Source organism: Eptesicus fuscus, chromosome 16 (genome assembly GCF_027574615.1).
Source record: "Eptesicus fuscus isolate TK198812 chromosome 16, DD_ASM_mEF_20220401, whole genome shotgun sequence".
Taxonomy (NCBI): Eukaryota; Metazoa; Chordata; class Mammalia; order Chiroptera; family Vespertilionidae; genus Eptesicus; species Eptesicus fuscus.
Window position 1 is genome coordinate 55,473,123 of NC_072488.1, and position 22,466 is coordinate 55,495,588.

The following is a 22,466-nucleotide window of genomic DNA, read 5'->3' on the forward strand; positions in this document are numbered from 1 at the left end:
TTTGTTGTTTAAACTACCCTTGCCATGATCCTGTGGAACAGTCAACTTCACTGTTCTTGCAGACCTGGTCTAATAACAGAGGTCATTTGCCTTGTGATACAGCCTTTCAGTGCTGTTGGACATGGGCCTGATTCATTTCAGCTGCCATGTCAGCAGTGCTGCCCGGAACACTGAAGTGTGTCGAATGGACTGTGTTAGGTTGCTCGGGATGCCATAATAAAAGACCACACTGGGTGGTATCACCAGCAGACATTTATTTTCTCACAATTCCGGAGGCTAGGAGTGAGACAGGAGACTGGCAGCAGGGCTGGGGTCTCCTGGAGGGTCTCTCCTCAGCTTGTAGAAGCCTGTCTTCTCTGTGTTTCACATGAACGCCCCTCTGCACTGCCATGTGTCCTCTCCTCCTCTTCTAAGGACACTGGTCAGACTAAGACCCACACCACTGAATTCAATTCACCTTATTACTTGCTTAAAGACTAAAACTGGACCCATTGGGAAGTTTTAGGGAGTCCAAAATTTATGGAATTAGGGTGACACATTCAGATCACAATATGTACCACCCCCCTCTGGAGATGGACGCCCACTGCTGGTGGAAGGACATGCACATGTAAAATGTAATGGCTGCAGGCAGATTCCAAACCCAAAGGGCTATAGCAGTGATGGTGCCAACAGCAGTTTCTGATGATGGCTGCTGCCTTGCTCCCAGCCTGGCCCGGGGATTTCTCACTCATTGAAATTTTCACCTGTTTGATGTCATGTTGTTCAAGGCAATCACAGTGCTCCTTCATTGCCTCACAGTGACACTGAGTCACCTGTCACTTTACACCAAACACATGGATTTGCTCCCTCTCGAGTCTTCTGCTCAGATTCATGCCTGAGGACCATCCTCCTACAGTATGGAGTCTGCAGGCATTTGCCCTTTCTCAGAATCTAAGATCTCCACAATGAGGGTCTTAAAATGCCCTTTAATATAAAAGCATGAAACAAAAGTGTCTTTTTTCAAAGTCGGTGGTTTTCATAGGCCATGTCTACCGTGCACACTGTCCCCACATAGAGGATGGGCAAGGTTCCCACCCCCTTTGCATCCATGTCGGGAGCAGATAAGTCTCAGGTAGCTGAGAGGGAATATCAAGCAGGACAGTTCACAGTTCTGCCCTCATGACCTTGAGGAGACATGTGACATCCCTAAGCCTCTGTGTTCCCATCTCTATAATGGAGGTGGTTCTTAAGGCCTCATGGGGACAATGCTCCTCATACAAACTATTAATACAGGGAGGTTTATTGTTCCTTAGCTAAAGCAAGCACAAACATGCCCAGAAGGTCACAATTGTATGAACATCACCCACCCACCGAACTTAAGTGGAACTTTGAAAACCAGAACCTTACTCAGCCTGGACACTCCTGTCCCTCCTCTTGTGCACAACCCTGAGGGGCTGGGACTCCTGTGTGAGCTCCAGTCCTCCATCCTTCTAGGATTCTTGGTGATGCAACTGACTGGATATCCCTCCTTGTCCCACCCAGGGTGCCTCTGAGTTAACTCTGAAACTACATTAGGCCTGCAGGATGCGGGCCCTCCAGAAAGGCACTTTGGAGAAGGTGGTGGCATCCCTGGTACCTGTTAGAAACATCCCCCATATCTACACCCTGACACCCATCCACCTGGCCTTCGCCAGAGCCCAAGGGTTCCTGGATGAGTTGTTAACTAGATGAGCTCAGGTTCCCTCTTCTGCTCAGTGGGGACTCTGCAGACAGTATCATCACATCAGTCTGAGCCTCAGAATGCTCCTCTGATAAGTGGGGTGGTACAGGATCAACCTGATAGGGCTCTTGGAGGCACTGCTATGGGGACAAGCCATGGCAGGGCTTACCTGTTGTCTGGCTCTGCAAAAAGGGCTGCTGGACCAGCTGTGGTAGTTTGTGCCAATTATGTCTCTCTGTCCAATGGAAGTCCACTGATCCCTGCATCAGTGGCCTGTGGCATCTGAGTTTGGAGAAGCACATGGGAAACAAACTGTCAAGCAGTGCGAGATTTCACCAGCTGACCTTGTCTTGGTCCTTGGTGTAGCCCCATGGGGGATGGCAGGAGATAGCAGGGCCCCAGGCCCACTCAGATGGCTGGGATGGTTCTGGTTGGAGCTCATTTACTTGACAATGTGCACTAAGCTCCTATTACAAGCAGGCACTTTTGGAATGAAGCAGACAAAATCTTTGGCCTCAGTTCTAGTCAGTGAATCAGACAGTCCACCCTGTCCATCATTGACAGGTCCTGTCCACCATCCATCAGAGTTGATGCCATCAAAGTGTTTTCTACATCTGGAGGGATACCTCCTCATAATGATCGGGGTGACACATCCAAGGAGCAATTAGCTACGTGTGTGGTTGTGGGTGCAGAAGGTGGGTCTCCTGTGTTATCAGAGTGCATGCTTATGCAGGGAAGGGCCTAGAAGAACCCTGATATTACACATTTTTTTATTCCCAAGGGAGGCCTGAGCTCTGGTGCCTCCTCCACAAGGAGACATGAGTCAAAGAGGAGAATTGATGTGGTCCCTGGCCTTGTAGACCCAGAGAGGAGGCTGGAATGAGTTGTCCCTCAAAGTCCCCTCCCCACCCACAGTCCCATTCTGCTCTGCCTGCCCCTCTCCACATCCATCTTCCCTGACCCCCATGTGTGGGCTCATAATAGAATGGTGGTGATTAGGCTGCTCATAAGTCTGTCTCAGTCCTCAGCCCAGATGCCCAGGGGCCTGGAGGCTCGGGTGGGCAGCGTACAGGACCTTTTGGAGAGCTGCCAGTGGGAAGAAGCATCTCATACAGACTCCGTGTTGAATCTGCTGAATCCCACACCTGCTACAATCAGGAGAGTCACACAGGGGCCAGGGGTATCATGGGGCTGTCCCCTGGGTGGGCAAGTGGGGCCTTCACAGAGGCTCAGTCCCAAACATGGGTGCCATGGGAGGGCAGAGTGGAAGGAAAGACAAGGATTCAGACTCTGCTACCCACCTGCCTCTCCCCAGGGCCATTGCTTCTATGATGGGACCTAGTAGGACCAGGTACAATATTTCTACCAGCCCTTCCTTTTCCACTGGTATGTCCTGAAGCAGGCCATTGTGCTGCACATCTTCCCTGCCCCACACCCAGTGGACTTCATCAGAAATCTTTGGGTAGAGCTGGAGCAACTAGAGCCCACGGATGCACAGTGGAAAGGTGAGAGGACTGCAGTCTGGGAAGATGACTGGGTGAGTGAGGCAAGGGGCAGGAGTGTATCATGAGCCAGACTTCCCTAAAAGGCAGCCACATCCTTCCTACCTGTGGAAATGCACGGAAAAGGGAGGCATTGCAAAAACCTGTCTCTTTAACCTGCTCCAGAACCACCTGCAGAGCTCAAGCACATTCCAGAGCCAGAGGAAGGGCCTGTTCCTGGGCTAGAGCCCGGTCAAGCTGTGGTAGTGCTAGAGCCATCTGGACCACCAGCTCTGACCCGAATCCCAACAGAGCCAGCACCATCCCCACAATTGACTACCCATTGGTTGCAATCCCTAAGCACCTTATAATGGAGGAGAGGCTTCAAATGCTGATCTTCCCCACAACTGATGGCCCAGTAACTGACAGCAATGGATGAGGTAAGTCTGGGGCTCTCAGGGTGGGAGGGACAGGACTTCCCTCTGCCCTTGGCTGCCCCAACCTGCTTTCCCTGATCCCAACTCCTATGATTTTGGTGCAAATCACAGCTGCACCACTTTACCCCACATGGGTCTTGGGAAACTTTCTCAACCCCCAAGCCTTTGCTGTCCACCTGAGGGCAATGGAGGTGGGCACCCCAGGCCATGCTGCACAGAGTGGCTGTGCAGATTAAATGAGAGAGATGAGACAGAAAGCTGGTGGGGCCTGGCCTAATTTGTGGAGAGGGGAGCTCACTGCATGCAGCCATATCCATGGGTTGACCAACAATAGAGCCAGCACCATCCCCAGGAATTCACTACCCCTTGGTTGCGATCCCTAAGCACCTTATAACGGAGGAGAAACTTCAAATGCTGAACTTCTGTGCATCGGGCTCAGAGGCTTCAGCAATTATTAGACCCCTGATGTATGGTTAGCTACAAGGTAAACAAACAACTGTGGTTATATCTGCCACAGGTGAATGTGCACTGAATGGGGATTTAGACCAGAGGGATATCATATGCTGGAAGATGCCCCCTTGGGGTGAGCAGACTTAAGCCACTTCCTGGAGATTGGAGTCACTGAGGACGGGCTGGAGGGAGATACTCCTGACCCTTCCCCACCAGTCTTTGGCCCTGGGTCATCCAATGCTGGGTGCCCTCCGTGGACAGAGAATGAATCCTATGGACTCCAAGGCTCAAACACATCCTCAGCTTCCTGAGCTTCAGTCTTGACCAGTGATACCATCAGGGTCCTAGGAACCCTGAGCCGAAGGGTAGCAGGGCTGAGTGACACTCCCCTTTCTTCCCAGGAGTTGTTCAAGAAGGTGTTGCCCCACCAATGCCTAGGCTTGATCTGTTCCCAGAGGGTCAAGCCTGGCAAAGAGTACGTGGCATCCACTGTCCTTGCTACCATCCAACAATTCAATCATGTGGCCACCTGTGGGATCACCACCTGTCTTGGAGACCCAAGCATGATGGCCCAGGACAGGGTCAAAATAGTAGAGCACTGGATAAAGGTGTCCAAGGACTGTTAGGGAGGCCCAGCAGCATTCCTATGTGGAGCCTTGAAAAATAACACTACTTCTTGGTCAGCTTTCATGCTGAGGCATGAGGTCAGAGGCCCAGCACAGTCTCTAGGTCCTTGATTCCAGGTCTCTGTGGTGGAAGGCTCACTTCCTACATGGCTGTTTCCTTGAGTTGAGCTGGAATCCGCCTCATTCTGAGAGTTGGTCTTTGGGAGCTAAATGTGCATACCTTAAGCATCTATCCCATCAGGAGTGGGTGCCTATCATGGTGGATTAAAGCTACAGCTGCAGCTCCCACCTCACATTTCATGTCTCCCCTTTCCTAGGAGTGCCGAACACTAAGAAGCTTCTCTTCCCTGCACGCCATCCTGGCTCTCTGCAGTGCATGACCATCCATCCTCCGAAGAAAACGTAAGGGAAGGTTTCCAGGTGAGTAGGCCTCTTCCATCAGAGATCAGATATGGGCAGGTGTAGCCTGCATGTCTGCCAATGTTCCCTAATCTCAGGACAGGGACTGCCACCCCAGGACAGGGACTGGGCTGGTAAGCAGGTTCTCTAAGACACTCTAGGATCTAGGCCACTAGCTCTGCCTCAGGAGTCAGTTTCCTTCAATGTCAGAGACTGCAATAAGCCAAATGGGAGATATTCAAGTGTTTCCAGCACCATAACCCTATGCCCATTTGAAACCCAAAGTGGTCAAAACAGAGCTGCTTCATAGAAATAGGAATTGGGATCAAAGTGACCAATATGAGAGCCCTGCCCCAGTTCCACAGAGACCTTCTTGCTCAGAGGAAACCAGTGATACCCTCACCAAGGCAGATTGAAACATGAAATTTTCATAAAGAATTTGCCATTAACCCGTCACCCCCATCTTTCCTAAACATGTCTTTCCTCTTTCCCTCTCCTCAGGAGGGGGGCAGTTACCCTGAAAAAAACACCTGTGTACAGCTCATCAGGGTAGAGCGAGCCTGGAGGTCTGTGTGAGGGATGAAGGGACTGATCAACATGTGGCTTTGGTAGTTTGTCAATTAAAGATTCTCTGAAAATGTTCACCCTCTCGGTCCCAATCACCAGGAAATGGGATCTGTTTGGAAGAGCTGCTTGGCCTCAGGTCCCACTGGCTGGAACAGAGACAGAGGGATGTGTATTCTGACTTCCAACTGCGCACCTATAGCACTCGCTGTCAGCCACTCTCCTCATGAGTGCCATGGAGAGAAGACCATTCCGTGCTTCTGGCCTCACAGGGTGGTCACAAGTTCAGGAAAGGAAAGGACAGTGCAGAGATCCAAGCCCTGTCCTACCTGGAGGGCTGAGGGCGAGTACAATGATGGCAGGAATGACACTGAGTCCTCAGGAGAACCTCTGAGCTAGGTGGAGGTCTCCCACTTTCCAGAGGAGGACAGGGTCAGGGATGCCTGGCCAAGGTTTAAGGTCACACTCACCGAGTGAGCCTTGTAGCTGGGAAGCATCCAGAATCACAGCATGCTGGAGTTGGGATGGCACTGGTACAAGTTTACTTGGTTCATATGTCCTGGGTGTGAGTTCAGGGGTGCTGGGCGAAATGGGGTGAGGTGAGCATGAGCTCAATGACCCTGCTCTCCACAATGGCGGAAGAAGCTCTTCAGGTGTGCCACTCTGATGTTCTGCTTCCTTGGAACAAAGAAGAGGCTGCACAATCGGTAGAGTGAGCCTGTCTGGGGGCCCCTCCAGGGTCAGAGGAGTGGGGGTTCTGTGCTCCCAGCTGGAGGCCTCCATGTCAGGACAGGGAGGACTTCCTCCTCCAGCCCCACATCCTGTGCCCAGAGAACCTGAAACCTGCCCTTAGAAGTGACCAAGAGGAGGGCCTGGGGGAGCTGGCTGAAAGCTGGACATGGGCATGGTTCTGGCCCAGAACCACTGACGCTGTAATTTGCCCAAAACAGGTCCTAGGAGGTGATTATGAGGTGTACCTGGAGAGTGAGGGAGGAGGCAATTGAGTAGAGGCCCTAAGAGACCTAAGCTGCTCCACTAGGGCACCCTGTGGTGGCCAGGAGGCTGAGGGTAGCAGGCTTTCAGGAGAGGGTCTGAGAGACACCTGAGAGCAGGGGTAATCCCACCCTCATCCTGTTTGCCCAGCGTGTTCCCTTCCTCAGAAAATACTGACTCTTCTGCGTAGGATAGATGCAAGGATGGAGGATGATCTGGAGGTGAGTTAACTGGGCCCGACATGGGGTGACCAGGATTGACCTTTGGTGAGAGAGAGCCCCCATAGTGACCCCTGAATTCTCAGCACAGGCTCCCCTTAGAGCTGGGGCAACAGGCCCATCATAGCCATCCATGTCCCCACTTCTTTGGAGCCCAGAGCCTGACCCTGATCCAAGTCCTGCCTTTTCCTGTTTCCCATCACCTCCTGGGACCTGGTTGTAGTGCTACATGACAAGGGTGGGCACAGGGGGTTATTCTAAACAGGTGTTCCTTTCTGATACACCTTGGATGTCTGCCTTTTAGGGGGGTCAGATCAACATAGAAAAAGTTCAGGAGTGGTGGGCGAAATGGGTTGAGGTAAGCATAAGCTCAATGCTGTGATTATGGAAAATGAACAAATAAATAAAACATTAGGAGCTGTGCACCTCCTGAGAGGCAGTGACAATCATAGATACCCTGACCAGCATACTCCGGGGCTCCATCCCCTTCATCTTCCATTTATTGGGAGAGTTTCATAATAGAAGTGGGAGACCCCTCCAGATGATGACATCTGGCATAAGAGTGGCATCAAGGATAACTTCCTAGAAGAAGGGCTGTTGATGCCCATCTCTGAGCACAGGAAGGGCCTGCATGGAATTAGGAAAGGAAGACGCCCCTGTGTGCAAAGACCCAGGACTGGGCCCCTGCTCCACTCCTCACTCCCACTCAAGCAGTATCTGCATCTTCTCCTTCCCTCTGGCTCCAGGTGCACAAAGTACTAGAGGAGATAGTAATGCTGCAGAAAGCTGCCCAGAAATACAAAATACAGCCCGAGGAACAATTCTTTGCTTGGTTCTGGGCCCTGGAGCGGCTCAGTGAGAATGAGAGGTGAGGCCAGGCAGGAGTTGGGCACGGGTCAGGGTGGGCACTTTCTATTGGTCAGTCCAGAGAACCTGTATCCATGGCTCCCTGATACCGAGTCAAACCAGCCAGCACATGCATAACATGAAGTCAGCTTGCACTGCGTGCTCTGAACAAAAGGTAAAGCAAAGAAAGAGACAAATGGTGACGAGATAATGTTGTGTGTAGGATGATGTGAAGGTTTGTCAGATTGAGGTGATAGTTGAAACTGCTTTGGGCATATGCATAGATGACCAGCAAAGTGGAAACATCCCAGCTGGGCCCTCAGGTTGGGCTCTGGTTCCAAAGTGCTCTAGGTGGCACCAGATCTGAGGGAGAAAGTGTATCCGGCCTCATTCTTCACAGAAGGGAGGACAAAGCACCCAGCCCCTGGCCTCTCTCGACCCCTTACCATGAATCAACCTTTCATTGTGGGAGGCACTGCTCTTGCTCCAGGCCCTACTTCACTGCTGTTGCTCCAGTGTGTCTGCTTCCTGCAACACACTCTAAGCAGCAGGTATTTCTGTTTAACTGGCCCTTAGTTATACAAGGGCAATGCAAACTGTGTTTAATTCCATATTCTAAATGAGCCACATGCCTTGTAAGGAGCCATCCTGTTGTCTTCCCACTTTGTGGTCCCACACACTGAATGGGTCTCTCCCAAGCATCACCTGTGTTGCCCAGGAAACTACAATTGCTTGTGCTTTCCTTGAGGTTTGGGGCATTTGAGTTGACTCACCTATAAGCACCACCCCAACCCCTTGTACACTGCAAAAACTTGGCTATTCTATTTCCATCATGCTGCTTCCACTCTGAATAGCAGACAAAAGGTCTAAGGCCTTGGAATGTGTAGTGTTGGAAGGTCATTATATGGGAGTGAAGTAAGAGTTATAACTAAGATGTCCTGGCCAGCATATGGGGGTACCAGTGATGCAGGTACTAAAATCATCAGAGATGACAGAGGGATCTAGGGGTCTGTGGATGACCACAGCCAGCAGTGCTGGAACAATCTAAGGACATAACTGTTCCTCTGTTGGTCCTTCTCCTGGCGAGTGGCATGGAGGCATGACTATCTCAAGCTGCAGGCCTCACAGGGTGGTCACGAGTTCAGGGCAAGACAGGACTATGCAGAGTTGCCTGCCCTGTCCCACCTGGAGGGCTGAGGGTGAGAACAATGATGACAGGAATTACACTGAGTCCTCTGGAGAACCTAAATGGGTGGGTGAGCTAGTTGGAGGTCACACACTTTGCAAGGTGAGAATGGGTCAGGGAGGCCAAGCCCAGTCCCAAGGTCACACACAGTGAGTGAGCGTTGCAGATAGGAGCCATCCAGAATCAGAGCATGCTGAAGTCCGGGTGGCACCGGTACCAGCTGACTTGGGTCAGATGTCCAGGATATGGTGTAAGGTGTAGTGGGGGTAATGGTCGAGGTGAGCATGACCTCAATGACGCTATCCTCCACTCAAGGTGGAACAGTCCTCGGGTTTGAACTCTGATCCTGAACATCCGAGGATTCAAGAAGAAGCTTCAGAAGAGGGAGATGGGGCAGAAAGCTGGGTGGGGTCTGTGCCAATTTGTGGTGAGGGGAGCTAACTGCATGCAGCCAGATACATGGGTCGCCCATCCATGTGCCCATGAGGCTCAGAGGCCTCAACACTTATTAGGCCCCTGATGTGTGTTTAACTATAAGGGAAACAAACAGCTGTGGTTATAGCTGCCATAGCGGAATGTGCACTGAATGGGGATTTGGACCAGAGGGCTGTCAGATGCTGGAAGATGCCCCCTTGGGATGAGCAGTCTTGAGCCACTTCCTGCAGCTTTGGGTTAGTGAGGATCGACTGGAGGCAGATGCTCCTGACCCTTCCCCTCCAGTCTTTGGCCCTGGGTCATCCAGTGCTGGGCGCCTTCTGTGAACAGAGAATGAATCCCATGGATTCCAAGGCTCAAGCACATCCTCAGCTTCCTGACCTTCAGTCTTGACCAGTGATCCCTTGAGGGGAATGGGACCCTGAGTTGGGGTGTGGCAGGGCTGGGTGATACTCGCCTTTCTTCCCAGGAGCTGTTCAAGAAGGTGCTTCCCCACCAGTGCCTGGGCTCTGTGTGGTGTAGTGAGGGGAGGCCAAGACTGGCAAGGAACAGGTGTCATCCACTGTTTTGCCACCATGAGACAGTTCAATCATGTGGCCACCTGTGAGATCACCACCTGCCTTGGGGACCCAAGCATGATGGCCCAGGACAGGGCCAATCTGGTGGAGCACTGGATCAAGGTGGCCAAGGTATGTTAGGGGAGGCCCAGCAGCATCCCTATGCGGAGCCTTGAAAAATAACACTACTGCTTGGTCAGCTCTCAGGACTGAGGCCTAAGGTGGGAGGCCCAGCAGAGTCTCTAGGTCCTTGACTTCAGGTCCCTGTGGAGGGAAGTTGACTTCCCACCTGGCTCTTTTCTTGGGTTGTGCTGTGATCCTCCTTGCTCTGAGAGTTGGTCTTTGGGTGCTAAATGTGCCCACCCTGAGCATGTGTCCTACCAGGAGTGGGTTTCAATCAAGGTGGATTGAAGCTGCAGCTGCAGCTCCCACCTCACATTTCATGTCTCCCCTTTCCCAGGAGTGCAGAACACTAAGAAACGTCTCCTCCCTGCACTCCATCCTGGCCTCTCTGCATTGCATGTCCATCCATTGTCTGCAGACAACGTGGGGGAAGGTTTCCAGGTGGGTAGGCCTCTCCCATCAGAGATCAGATGTGGGCAGGTGTTACCTATATGTCTGCCAATGTTCCCTCACCTCCTTGGAGGCTGCCACCTCAGGACAGGGACTGGGCTGGTGGGCGGGGTCTCTAATACTCTCTGAGACCTCAGGCCACTAGCTCTGCTTCAGGAGTCAGTTTGCTTAAATGTCAGAGACTGCATTGAGCCATATCGGAGATATTCAAGTGTTTCCAGCAGAGTTGAAACCCAAACTAGTCAAAACAGAGCTGCTTCATAGAAATAGGAATTGGGATCCAAGTGACCAACATGAGAGCCCTGTCCCATTCCCACAGAGACATTCCTCCTCTGAGGAACCCCATGAAAACCCTCACCAAGGCCATTTGAAACATGACATTGTCAAAAGGAATTTGCCATTAACCTGTCTCCCCCATCTTTCCTAAACATGTCTTTCATCTTTCCCTCCCTTTAGGAGGCGCAGAGTTACCATGAAAAAAACTCTGTAAGGAAGAAAACTCACTGAGCAGGGAACAGCTCATCAGGGTAGAGCGAGCCTGGAGGTCTGTGTGAGGGATGAAGGGACTGAACAAGATGTGGCTTTGGTAGTTTGTCAATTAAAGATTCTCTGAAAATGTTCACCCTCTCGGTCCCAATTACCAGGAAGAGGGATCTGTTTGGAAGAGCTGCTTGGCCTCAGTTCCCACTGGCTGACCCAGAGACAGAGGGGTGTGCATTTGACTTCCCACTGTGCACCTATAGCACTCATTGTCAGCCACTCTCCTCGTGAGTGCCATAGAGGGATGACCATTCCATGGTGCACTCCTCACAGGTGGTCATGAGTTCAGCACAGGAAAGGACAGTGCAGAGCTCCATTCCCTGTACCACCTGGAGGGCTGAGGGCAAGAACAATGATGGCAGGAATGACACTGAGTCCTCAGGAGAACCTCTGAGCTAGGTGGAGGTCTCCCACTTTCCAGAGGACGGACCGGGTCTGGGAAGCCAGGCCCAGGCCTAAGGTCACACACACTGAGTGAGCATTGTAGCTGGGAGGCATCCAGAATCAGAGCATGCTGGAGTCGGGGTGACACTGATACCAGCTGACTTGGGTCATATGTCCTGGGTGTGAGGTCAGGGGTGGTGAGCAAAATGGAGTGAGGTGAGCATGAGCTCAATGACCCTGTCCTCCACCCTTGCAGAGCAGCCTTCAAGATGTGCAACTCTGATGCTCTAACTCCAAGGATCCCAACAAGAATCTGCACAAGAAGGTGAGTGAGCCTGTCTGGGGGGCCCTACAGGGTCAGGGGAGGGAGCTTTTGCTCTGAGCTGGAGGCCTCAAAGTCAAGAGAGGGAGGACTTCTTCATTGAGCCCCATATCCTGTGCCCACAGAACCTGAAACCTTCCCTTAGAAGTGACCAAGAGGAAGGCCTGGGGGAGCTGGCTGAAGGCTGGTCATGGGCGTGTGTCTGGCTTGAGACCACTGACCTTGTAATTTGCCCAAAGGAGGTCCTAGGAGGTGATTAGGAGGTGTACCTGGAGAGTGAGGGAGGAGGCAATTGAGGAGAGGCCCTAAGAGTCCTGAGCTGCTCCACATTTGAACACTGATGTGGAAAGTGGGCTGAGGGTGGGAGGCTTTCAGGAGAGGGTCTGTGGGGCACCTGAGAGCAGGGATTCATTTCACACTTTTCCTGTTTGCCCAGCGTGTTCCCTTCCTCAGAAAATACTGACTCTTCTGCAGAGGATAGATGCAAGGAGGAAGGATGATCTAGAGGTGGGATAACTGTGGCCTGGCTTGGGGTGAACAAAATTGACCTTTGGGGAGGTAGAGCCCCCATACTGAAGCTTGAGTTCTCAGCACAGGCTCCCCTTAGAGCTGGGGCAACAGGCTCATCATAGCCATCCATGTGCCCACTCCTTTGGAGCCCAGAGCCTGACCTTGATCCAAGTCCTGTCTTTTCCTATTTCCTATCCCCTCCTGGGACCTGGTTTTAGTGCAATATGAGAAGGGTGGGCAGAGGGGACTAGTCCTAGCCAGGTGTTTCTTTCTGATAGACCTTGGATATCTGCCTATCATGGGGGTCAGATCAACATAGAAAAAAATAAAACATTAGGAGCTGTGCACCTCCTGAGAGGCAGGAAAGAGAAGTGACAATCATAGATACCCTTGCCAGCTACTCCAGAGCTCCATCCCCTGCATCTTCCATTTATTGGGAGAGTTTGATAACAGGAGTGGGAGACCCCTCCGGTTGATGACTGAGGGCACGGGAGTGGTATCAAGGATAACTTCCTAGAAGAAGGGCTGTTGGTGGCCATCTCTGAGCATAGGAAGGGCCTGCATGGAATTAGGGGGAAGGAGGACGCCCCTGTGTGCAAAGACCCAGGACTGGGCCCCTGCTCCACTCCTCACTACTACTCAGGCAGTATCAGCATACTCTCCTTCCCTCTGGCCCCAGGTGCACAAAGTACTAGAGGAGATAGTGATGCTGCAGAAAGCTGCCCAGAAACACAAAATACAGCCCGAGGAGCAATTCTGGGCCTGGTTCTGGGCCCTGGAGCGGCTCAGTGAGAATGAGAGGTGAGGCCAGGCAAGAGTTGGGCACGGGTCAGGGTGGGTACTTTCTGTTGGTCAGTCCAGAGAACCTGTATCCATGGCTCCCTGATAACGAGTCAAACCAGCCAGCACATGCATAACATGAAGTCAAGTTGCGCTGCGTGCTCTGAACAAAAGCCTGCCCAAAAATATAACATACAACCTGTAGAGCAATTCTGGGCCTGGTTCTGGGCCCTGGAGCAGCTCAGTGAGAATGAGAGGTGAGGCCGGGCAGGAGTTGGGCAAAGGTAGGAGTGATGTTTTCTGTTGGTCAGTCCAGAGAACCTTATCTATGCATCCCTGATCCCCCCCCACAGACCTTGCTGTGTAGCAATTCCTGGGGTTCCTGGCACTGGGAGGGACACCGGAGGCCTGGGAACTCACAGGAGACACTCTGTCCTACAGTTACATCCGGTCCTGCCAACTGGAGACCCAGTCCTAGGTTCCAGGGGAAATCTCATCAAAGGAAGTCAATGAATGATTGACTGAACATGGGGAGATTATTCTCAACATTATCTTTCTTTCATAGACTAAATAGGAAATAACTATACCTATATTTATCTTTTAAGATATCCTCTTTAAACATTTAAATATACTCTTACTATAGTTATAAGTCATTTCTTTTGTTATGCCTATATAGGGTAAGCTTTTTATTAATATTACAATTATTTCTGAAAAAAAATCTCTTCTAGTATCTTTTCTCCTGCTTTGTTGTAAATTATATAATTGGCTGTAGTTAATGGACTTAAAATTATTTTGTTTTCTACTATGTGAATAATCCTTTGATGATCATTGTTGTATAGGTACCTCTGAACATTTATTCATTTTGAATCATTTCCTGCAAATAAAATTTGTCTAAAAATACACCTTTTAAATTTTAGTATGTATACATTTTGAATCATTTCATCAAATTCCCATGGAAAATTGATTGGGAACTCTTCAGATCAGTAGATTGGGTTAAGAGGAATTCATTCACAGTCCCCTTTATCGGGTATGTGTTGAGCACCTCCTATGGGCCAGGCGCTAGAAGCACAGTGCTCTAGCAAAGAGCTTGTCCTGATGGCATGTTTGCATGAAAGAGTCAAACCAGCCAGCACATGCATAACATGAAGTCAGCTTGCACTGCATGCTCTGAACAAAAGGTAAAGCAAAGAAAGAGAAATGGTGAAGAGGTAATACTGTGTGTAGGATGATGTGAAGGTTTGTGGGATCGAGGTGATAGTTGAGGCTGCTTTGGGCATATGCATAGATGACCAGCAAAGTGGAAACATCCCAGCTGGGCCCTCAGGTTGGGCTCTGGTTCCAAAGTGCTCTAGGTGGCACCAGATCTGAGGGAGAAAGTGTATCCGGCCTCATTCTTCACAGAAGGGAGGACAAAGCACCCAGCCCCTGGCCTCTCTCGACCCCTTACCATGAATTAACCTTTCATTGTGGTAGGCACTGCTCTTGCTCCAGGCCCTACTTCACTGCTGTTGCTCCAGTGTGTCTGCTTCCTGTAATACACTGTAGGCAGCAGGTATTTCTGTTTAACCGGCTCTTAGTTATACAACGGCAGTGAACACTGTGTTTAATTCCAAATTCTAAGTCGGCTACATGACTTGCAATGAATCATCCTCCTTTCTGCCCAGTTTGTGGTCCCACACACTGAATGGGTCTCTCCCAAGCATCATCTGTGTGGTCAGGAGACTACAATTGCTTGCGCTTCCCTTGAGATTAAGGGCATTTGAGTTGACTCTCCTATAAGCACCACCCCAGCCCCCTGCACAATGTAAGAACATGGCTATTCTATTTCCATCATGCTGCTTCCACACTGAATGGCAGACAAAAGGTCTAAGGCCTTAGAATGTATAGTGTTGGTAGGTCATTATATGGGAGTGAACTAAGAGTTATGACTAAGAAAGAGTGAAGGAGGTACCAGTGATGCAGGTACTAAAATCATCAGAGATGAGAGTGGGACTTAGGGGTCTGTGGGTGACTGCAGCCAGCAAGGCTTGTACAGTCTATTCACATAACTGTCCCTCTGTTGGCCTCTTTCTCCTGGCGAGTGAATAAGAAGCATGACTATCCCAAGCTGCAGGCCTCACAGGGTGGTCACGAGTTCAGGGCAGGAAAGGACTATGCAGAGCTCACTGCCCTGTTCCAGTTGAAGGGCTGAGGGTAAGAACAATGGTGACAGTAAAGATACTGAGTCCTGAGGAGAACCTGTGAGCTAGGTGGAGTTTACACACTTTGCAAGGTGAGAATGGGTCAGGGAGGCCAGGCCCAGTCCCAAGGTCACAGAAACTGAGTGAGCATTGCAGCTGGGAGCCATCCAAAATCAGAGTATGCTGGAGTCTGGGTGGCACTGGTACCAGCTAACTTGGGTCAGTTGTCCAGGATATGGGGTCAGATGTGGTGAGGGTAATGGTGTGAGGTGAGCATGACCTCAATGACGCTGTACTCCACTAAAGGGTGAACAGTTCTCACGTTTGAACTCTGATACTGAACATCTGAGGATCCAAGAAGAAGCTACAGAAGAAGGGGAGTATACCTGTGTGTGGACATTCCAGGGTTAGAGGAGAGGAGTCTCTGTATTCCCAGCTGGAAGCCTCCAAGTCAAGAGAGGGAGGCCTTCCTCCTCCAGCCCAGCCTCATGTTTCCATGGAACTTGAATCCCTCCCTTAGAAGTGACAAAAGGGAGAGCTTGGAAGAGGTGGTAGCAGGATAGATTTGGGGTTAGGGCTTGCCTGGGACCACTGATCATGTGATTTGCCCAAAGGAGGTCCTGGGTGGTGATTAGGAAGAGTCTTAGAGAGTGAGGGGAGGCACAATTGAGGGGACTCCCTAAGGGTTCTGGGCTGCTCTACATGGGAACCCCAGGTGGGCCAGGACGCTGAGGGTGGTAGGTTTTCCAGGGAGGGTTTGTGGGTAACCTGGGAGAAGGGGCTCCTTCCACCTTCATCCTGTTTACCCAGTGTGTTCCCATCCTTGGAAAATTTGTAATTGACCTTGTAGATGTTGGACACTAGGATGGAGGATTATCTGGAAGTGGGTCTCTTAGGGCCTGACCTGGATTGACCAAGGTTGACCTGTAGGGACAAATTCCCTCTATTAAACCCTTAGTTCTCAGCACAGCTGTTCCGGAAACCTGGTACAACATGCCCATCAAAGTGATCTGTCCCCTTCCTCTGCAGCCCAGAGCCTGGCCCAGATCAAAGTCCTGTGTTTCCCTGTTTTCTGTCCCCTTCTGGACCTGGTGTTAGTGCAACATGACAAGAGTGTGCATAGGAGGCTAGTCCTGGCGAGGTGGCTCTTTCCCATGTACTCGAGGGAGGGGAGTGACAATGAGAGAAACCCTGCCATCACACTCCATCCCCTATATCTTCCATTTACTGGGAGAGTTTGAGAACAGAAGTGGGAGAAACCCCCAATTGGGGTCTGCAGGTAGGGAATGGCATCAAGGATAATTTCCTGGGAGAAGGGCTGTCGATGCTCAACTATGAGCACAGGTAATGCCTAGATGGAATTAGAGGGATGGAGGGTGCCCAAGTGTGCAAAGCCCAGGACCAGGCCCCTGCCTCACCCCTCCCCTCACCTCAGGCAGTGTCTGCATCCTCTCCTTTCCTCTGGGCCCAGGAGCAGACGTAATGGAAGAGATAGTGCTTCTAAAGAAGGCTGCCCAGAAACATCAAATAGAGTCTGAGGAGCCATTCAGGGCCTGGTTCTGGGCCCTGGAGCAGCTCAGCAAGGAGAGGTGAGTCTGGGCAGGAGCTGGGTGATGACAGGTTTGGACTCTCCCTGTTGGTCAGTCTAGAGAACCTGTGTCCTTTGCTCCCTGGCCATCCCAGACCTTGCTGTGTAGCAATTCCTAGGGCTCCTGACACTGGGCGGATACCTGAAGTGTGCCTTTTGGGAGCTCACAAGTGCCCCTCAGTCCTGCAATTACGTCCCATCCTGCCTGCTGGGTCCCCCGTCCTAGTTGGACAGAAGAACACTCCAGGCCAAGAACATCAGGTGTCAGTGAGTGTACAGGTGGGTAGGGCAACCTATTCATCACCAGTGGGGCCACTGCTGGGTCCTCAGGAGACAGGGCTGCTTCCTCTGCTCTAGAGCGAGGAGCACTTGGGACCCTTCCTGGTGAGCCCTGAAAACCAGGAGGGAGGGGAAAGCACCCCACCTTTCTCACAGTTCTCCCCAAGGCCTCTTTGTCCATGGGATGGGCAGCAGGATTTGGTCTCCTCCTTTGCAAAAGTCTCAGAGCTGCACTTCTGTCAATTTGCACCACCTCCCCTCTGGCTGGGGGAGTGCAGCTTCCCCTTTGACAGAAGTCTGCTTCTTGGACTGGAGCTGAAACACAGATGATGTCTCAGAAGAGCGGACAGAGCAGACCAGTGCAGCTCAGAGGGAAGCAGACCAAAGCAGAGCTGTCTAGCCACAGAGGGGCCTGAAAGTATTCTTGTCTTTATGGGCTGACACGTGTGAAATGTGTGAGGCAGGCCAGCAGACAAGCAACTCAGCAAAATTTCATATTGTTATATGAGGCAGAATTTCTACTTCACCAAGAAACCTTAATATTTACTCCTTTTTAAATATATATTTTCATTGATTGTAGAGAGGAAGGGAGAGTGAGAGAGATAGAACATCAATGATGAGAGAGAAGCGTGGATCAGCTCCCTCCTGCACACCTCCCACAGGGGATTGAGCCTCCAACCCAGGCATGTGACCTTGTCCGGAATTGAACCTGTGACCCTTCAGAACGCAGGCCAATACTCTATCCACTGAGCAAACTGGCTAGGGCTTAATATTTACTCTGAAGCATTTCAGCTGAAGAGCAGACCCACCCCTATTTCCAAGGGTACTGACCTCCAAAGTTAGCTGGCTGCGCATGTGTTTGGTAAAATAACTGGGTACCATAGCCCAGACAATTTGACACACAGCTCTCACCATCACAAATTGCAGGAATTTCTCATCTCTAGGAAGCATTAGACCCTTCCCTGATATAGGCTTTGTTAATATTTCCTTCCATTCTGGGCGTTGTCTGTTTTCTCCTTTTGGTTCCTTTGATACAGAAAAGTCTGGCACATGCATGAGGTCTGTTTTACTTGTGATTTGGAGTTTCTATTTAAGATTTTGCCAATCTAAGACAATGCACGATATGTGCACCTTTGTTTTCTTTTTAGGAATTTTATAGTTTTAGCTCTTCAATTTAGGTTTGCTTTCCCAAAGGTGGCGCTAAAGCTCACATTGGTGGATGCTCCTTGGCCTGAATACTAAGGGACAGCTTTCCTCCTGAGCACCTAGCCCTCTGCCTGAGCTCAGGCTTGCTGCAGGCTCTGAGGAGGACACAGAAGGCGCTGGTCACAGGTGGGTGTTTGGGCTAGGCTTGGCCGGCACTGGGGGTGCCGTGTGCCATCAGGGGTCCATGGCATTGTGTCCAGTGATGCAGCAAGTAAGAACCACATCCTTTTTAGAACCTAACCATGGGCCTCCCAGCTGCTCTCCCAGCCTCTTCTTGATCCAGTCATGCTGCTCACAGTCAGACCTCAGGGTGGCGCAAAAGAGAATGCAGCTTCTTTGGTGGAGTCCTGCACACCTGGGAAAACCAAACTCTTCTTGTTATTATTATTGTTGTTATTGCTAAAACTGTGTGCTGACACTCTCCCCCTAGAAACCTGGAAGCCCACAAAGGCACTCTGGGTGATAGGTAATTGTCCAAGACTGTGTGCAGGGGCTCCAGGCCAGGGCTGAGTGGGGCTGTTGCTGGTTCAGAGGCATTGCAAGGTCCACGGAGAGGCCTGGGCCCAGGTTTGCCTGCCAGTTACCCTGGGAATAAGCTGGATCCTACAGCTCCCACGACCTGCTCGGTGTCCCTGCATGGATGCTGAATTGTTCTTGTTCTCAGTGAATGGTTATTGGGGGTAAAAGGTACAAAACTAAGGCATGTCTTATACCACCATGTTGCTGCTGTCCTCTGAAGTTTTACCTTTGATACACTCCATTTCTAAGTATAAACCACTGTTTATGAACCCCCTAATGTATGTCACTGATTTGCTTTCCCTCTTGAACAACCATCATTCTTTTACTATGTTCACATTGCAATGAGAGCTAAGAACAGAGTAAAGATCATTGCATAAAACAGGAGGCAGTGCATAGGTAAGGAACGTAGGCTCACTGCATGTGCCTGTCAAAGGCTTGTATGCATCTCATGTACTGAATTCCAACAAATAACACACATAAGAAATGGCCAGTAGACTTAACATTTTAAGGATTTTAACTTGAATTTAACATTTAACAGTCAAAGAACTCATTTTAAGGATTTGAACTTGAATCTGAAAGCAAAGGAAGTCATTGAAGGATTGACAGCAGAAGTGGAAATTATTCTGAAAATGATCTCATTTACTGCCCCCTTGCATTTTCATGGACTTTGTCCTCATGGAAAGCAGGTTTGGATCCAAAATCTGTCTTATGGGAACTTCAGCTCTTAGTTCAAATTTTCTTAAAAATAAGGCAATACTATTATTTTTAAGAACAGCATCATAAGTACCATAGATTTTGCTGGGTATGTGTACATTTCCATATCTGCAATGCTTGTTTGAATGATAAGAAACTGGGAGATGGTAATGATGGAACTGAACCAGAGGCAAGTCCTCTGAGATACACTCCATAGGAAGGAAGGATATTTCAAACAGGAGGAAGGATGATAAGCACTTGATAGAGGCTGGTAGCTGTAAAATTTGAAATGCCCACAGCAGGTTTCTAAAAACACCAGCACAGCTCTGGCTGGTGTGCCCTCACCTGGCTGGTTCAATTCCCAGTCAGGGCACATGTCCGGATTGTGGCTCAATCCCCAATTGCTCATCTCCCTTCCTCTCTCTCTAAAACATCCATAAACTATTAAAATAAATTAAAATACCAGCACAGCAATGGCAGTCAATGGGGCACCAGTGGCAGAATATCTATGTGTAGTGGTTTCCACATAGTTTGATCAGGTTGCTTACCTAATGCTTCTTGCTGTTCTCAGCCTATCAAAACCAAATGTTGTGGCTGGACCTTCCTTGTGTTTCTTATTATGATTGCAAGATGATTTTCTGAGCAATGACCATTGGGAACATTGTGAGTGGGGAAGACTTATTACTTACAGGCTTGGGAATTGCACAGAACACCTAGGGCCACATAGCAAGATCTTTGCGGAGGTAAGAGGAGAGAAAGGAGAAATGGAAGAACTAGAGAAAAAGTTGAAATAAGGTAAGAAATGGAATGTGGAAGACCAAAAGCAGGAAAACAAAAATTTAAAGATAAGGCAAAGGGAACTTGTAAAACATTTAATACTAACAATGAAAGTGTTTAACAACTGAAACAATGTAGGAAGTTGTGACTTCTCATAGCACATTAAAGTAGTTGTTTTTCTTCAACTATGTAAGAATGAGATGTTAAAGTGAAGCAAAATGCAAACATGAGGGCAGGGAGTAGCAAGAAGCCCTCCAAACCGCCCCCCCCCAAAAAAAAAAAAAAGAAAAAATGGACAGATGAATTTGAATTCAGTGGAAATAAGAATAAATATAAAATAGTAGAGAGCAAGGTAATTCACATTTCTATAACCATGCTGAGAAACAAGTAAAGCAAAATACACCTGTATAGAAAGAATAAAAGGTGTGTGAGGATGAAGCAGGAAACAAAAGAGATATTTGTGCAGCTGTGTTTTGCTGCATTAATCTTCTGATACATATGTCCAATTAATCGAGTGTATCTGCCTCTGAATCGCTTGTCTTGCCACAATGCAATTTGATGGCCATGCATGGGATTTTTTTCTACAAGTACTATTTGCTTCAGAAACTATTACCCAACTTTTAGGTCAAACCTAACCTGCTCATCTTACTAGGTAGATTAATCTGGACCAACTTCTTTATCCTCATCTTCAATGCTTAAATACACAAACAATTGATAACTTGAGACCAATATTTTCATCTTTACAATAAAGAAATTGGACTAGATACTATATTTTTTCAAAAAAAGTAGGTTTTGTTTCATTATATAAATAATTCATGATTATAGGTAGGAAAGAGAAAGGATTAAAGCAGGCATCCTCAAGCTATGGCCCGCGGGCCACATGTGGGTGTTTTTGCCGTTTTGTTTTTTTACTTCAAAATAAGATATGTGCAGTGTGCATAGGAATTTGTTCATCGTTTTTTTTTAAACTATAGTCCGGCCCTCCAACGGTCTGAGGGACAGTGAACTGGCCCCCCGTTTAAAAAGTTTGAGGAGCCCTGGATTAAAGTAAGTGAAAATCACCCACATACTAAATTGAAAATAATTATACTTTTATAGTATCTTTTCAGATATTCTAAACATATGTAAATATACACTCCACAATTTAAAAGCATGTTATATTTCTGTTTGCTAATATGTTCTACTTCTAATGTGAAAAATATTTCTTCCTGACCTGTATGACAAGGTAGTTATTCTTCCTGGCCGGTATGGCAAGGACCCCAGTATGGAAACCCCGGTAGGGCTCAGGCTGCCTGACGCTGTGTCCAATAACGAAGGAAGGGTAGAATCACATTAGGCGTCTACTGAGAAGGCTAGCCAACTAAGAAGAAAGGGGAAATACAAGCTCAAATTCTGTCTTCCCAGCAAGGCACAGGGGACAAGATTATACGGAAAAAGGGGGCAGGGAGAGGCAGCCCTGGAGGTCTATGGATGTCAGGTATTGTCCTTCAGTCATCAGGTGATGAGATGATGATGATGAGGTAATGTCTTGAATCCTGCTAGGTAGATCTGACCCTGTTTATGGGGTCATTTTTTCTTTCTACTTGCTGCATTCACAGCTGAGTCACCTTCTCAATCACTTTGCACAGGCCTTGAAAAGCAAATTTTAAGAAAAACTAAACCCCTATTCACATAAGTATATGTGTTCTAAGATTTAAAATAATGATTACTTTTCAGATTAATTCGGGTGCTCAATCTATCAGATTATAGGTCCCCTCATCAATCCTCCCCCCTCTGATTAGGTAAATTGGTTGATATCTATGAACCTTATACTATACTAAATTTTATTTTTAAATTCATTATATTGCCTTAGTGCCACTAACTTCACCCCTGCTATGTGGCAATTACCCTTTTTAAGTGTGATGACTGGAAAAGAACCAAACAAATTCTGTATGAGTTTACTTTAGATTCATTTATCTGATTAGATTTATTATTGAGTATACCTATAATTTCCTTTTAAGATTTCTCTTCAATTTTCACAAACCTTTTAATTTTCAGAAACAACAGCTTTAGAACCAACTTTATCTTTCCTTCAAAATGCATCTCCATGCCCTATGCCTTCTATTACATCAAAACTACACATTCTTTCCAAATAGAATTAAAGTTCAGTTCTACACAGGTTCCTCCATTGACAGCTTCAGAGCAGTGAGAGTGGTGAGAAGTATGTCTCAGGGCCCCATTGATT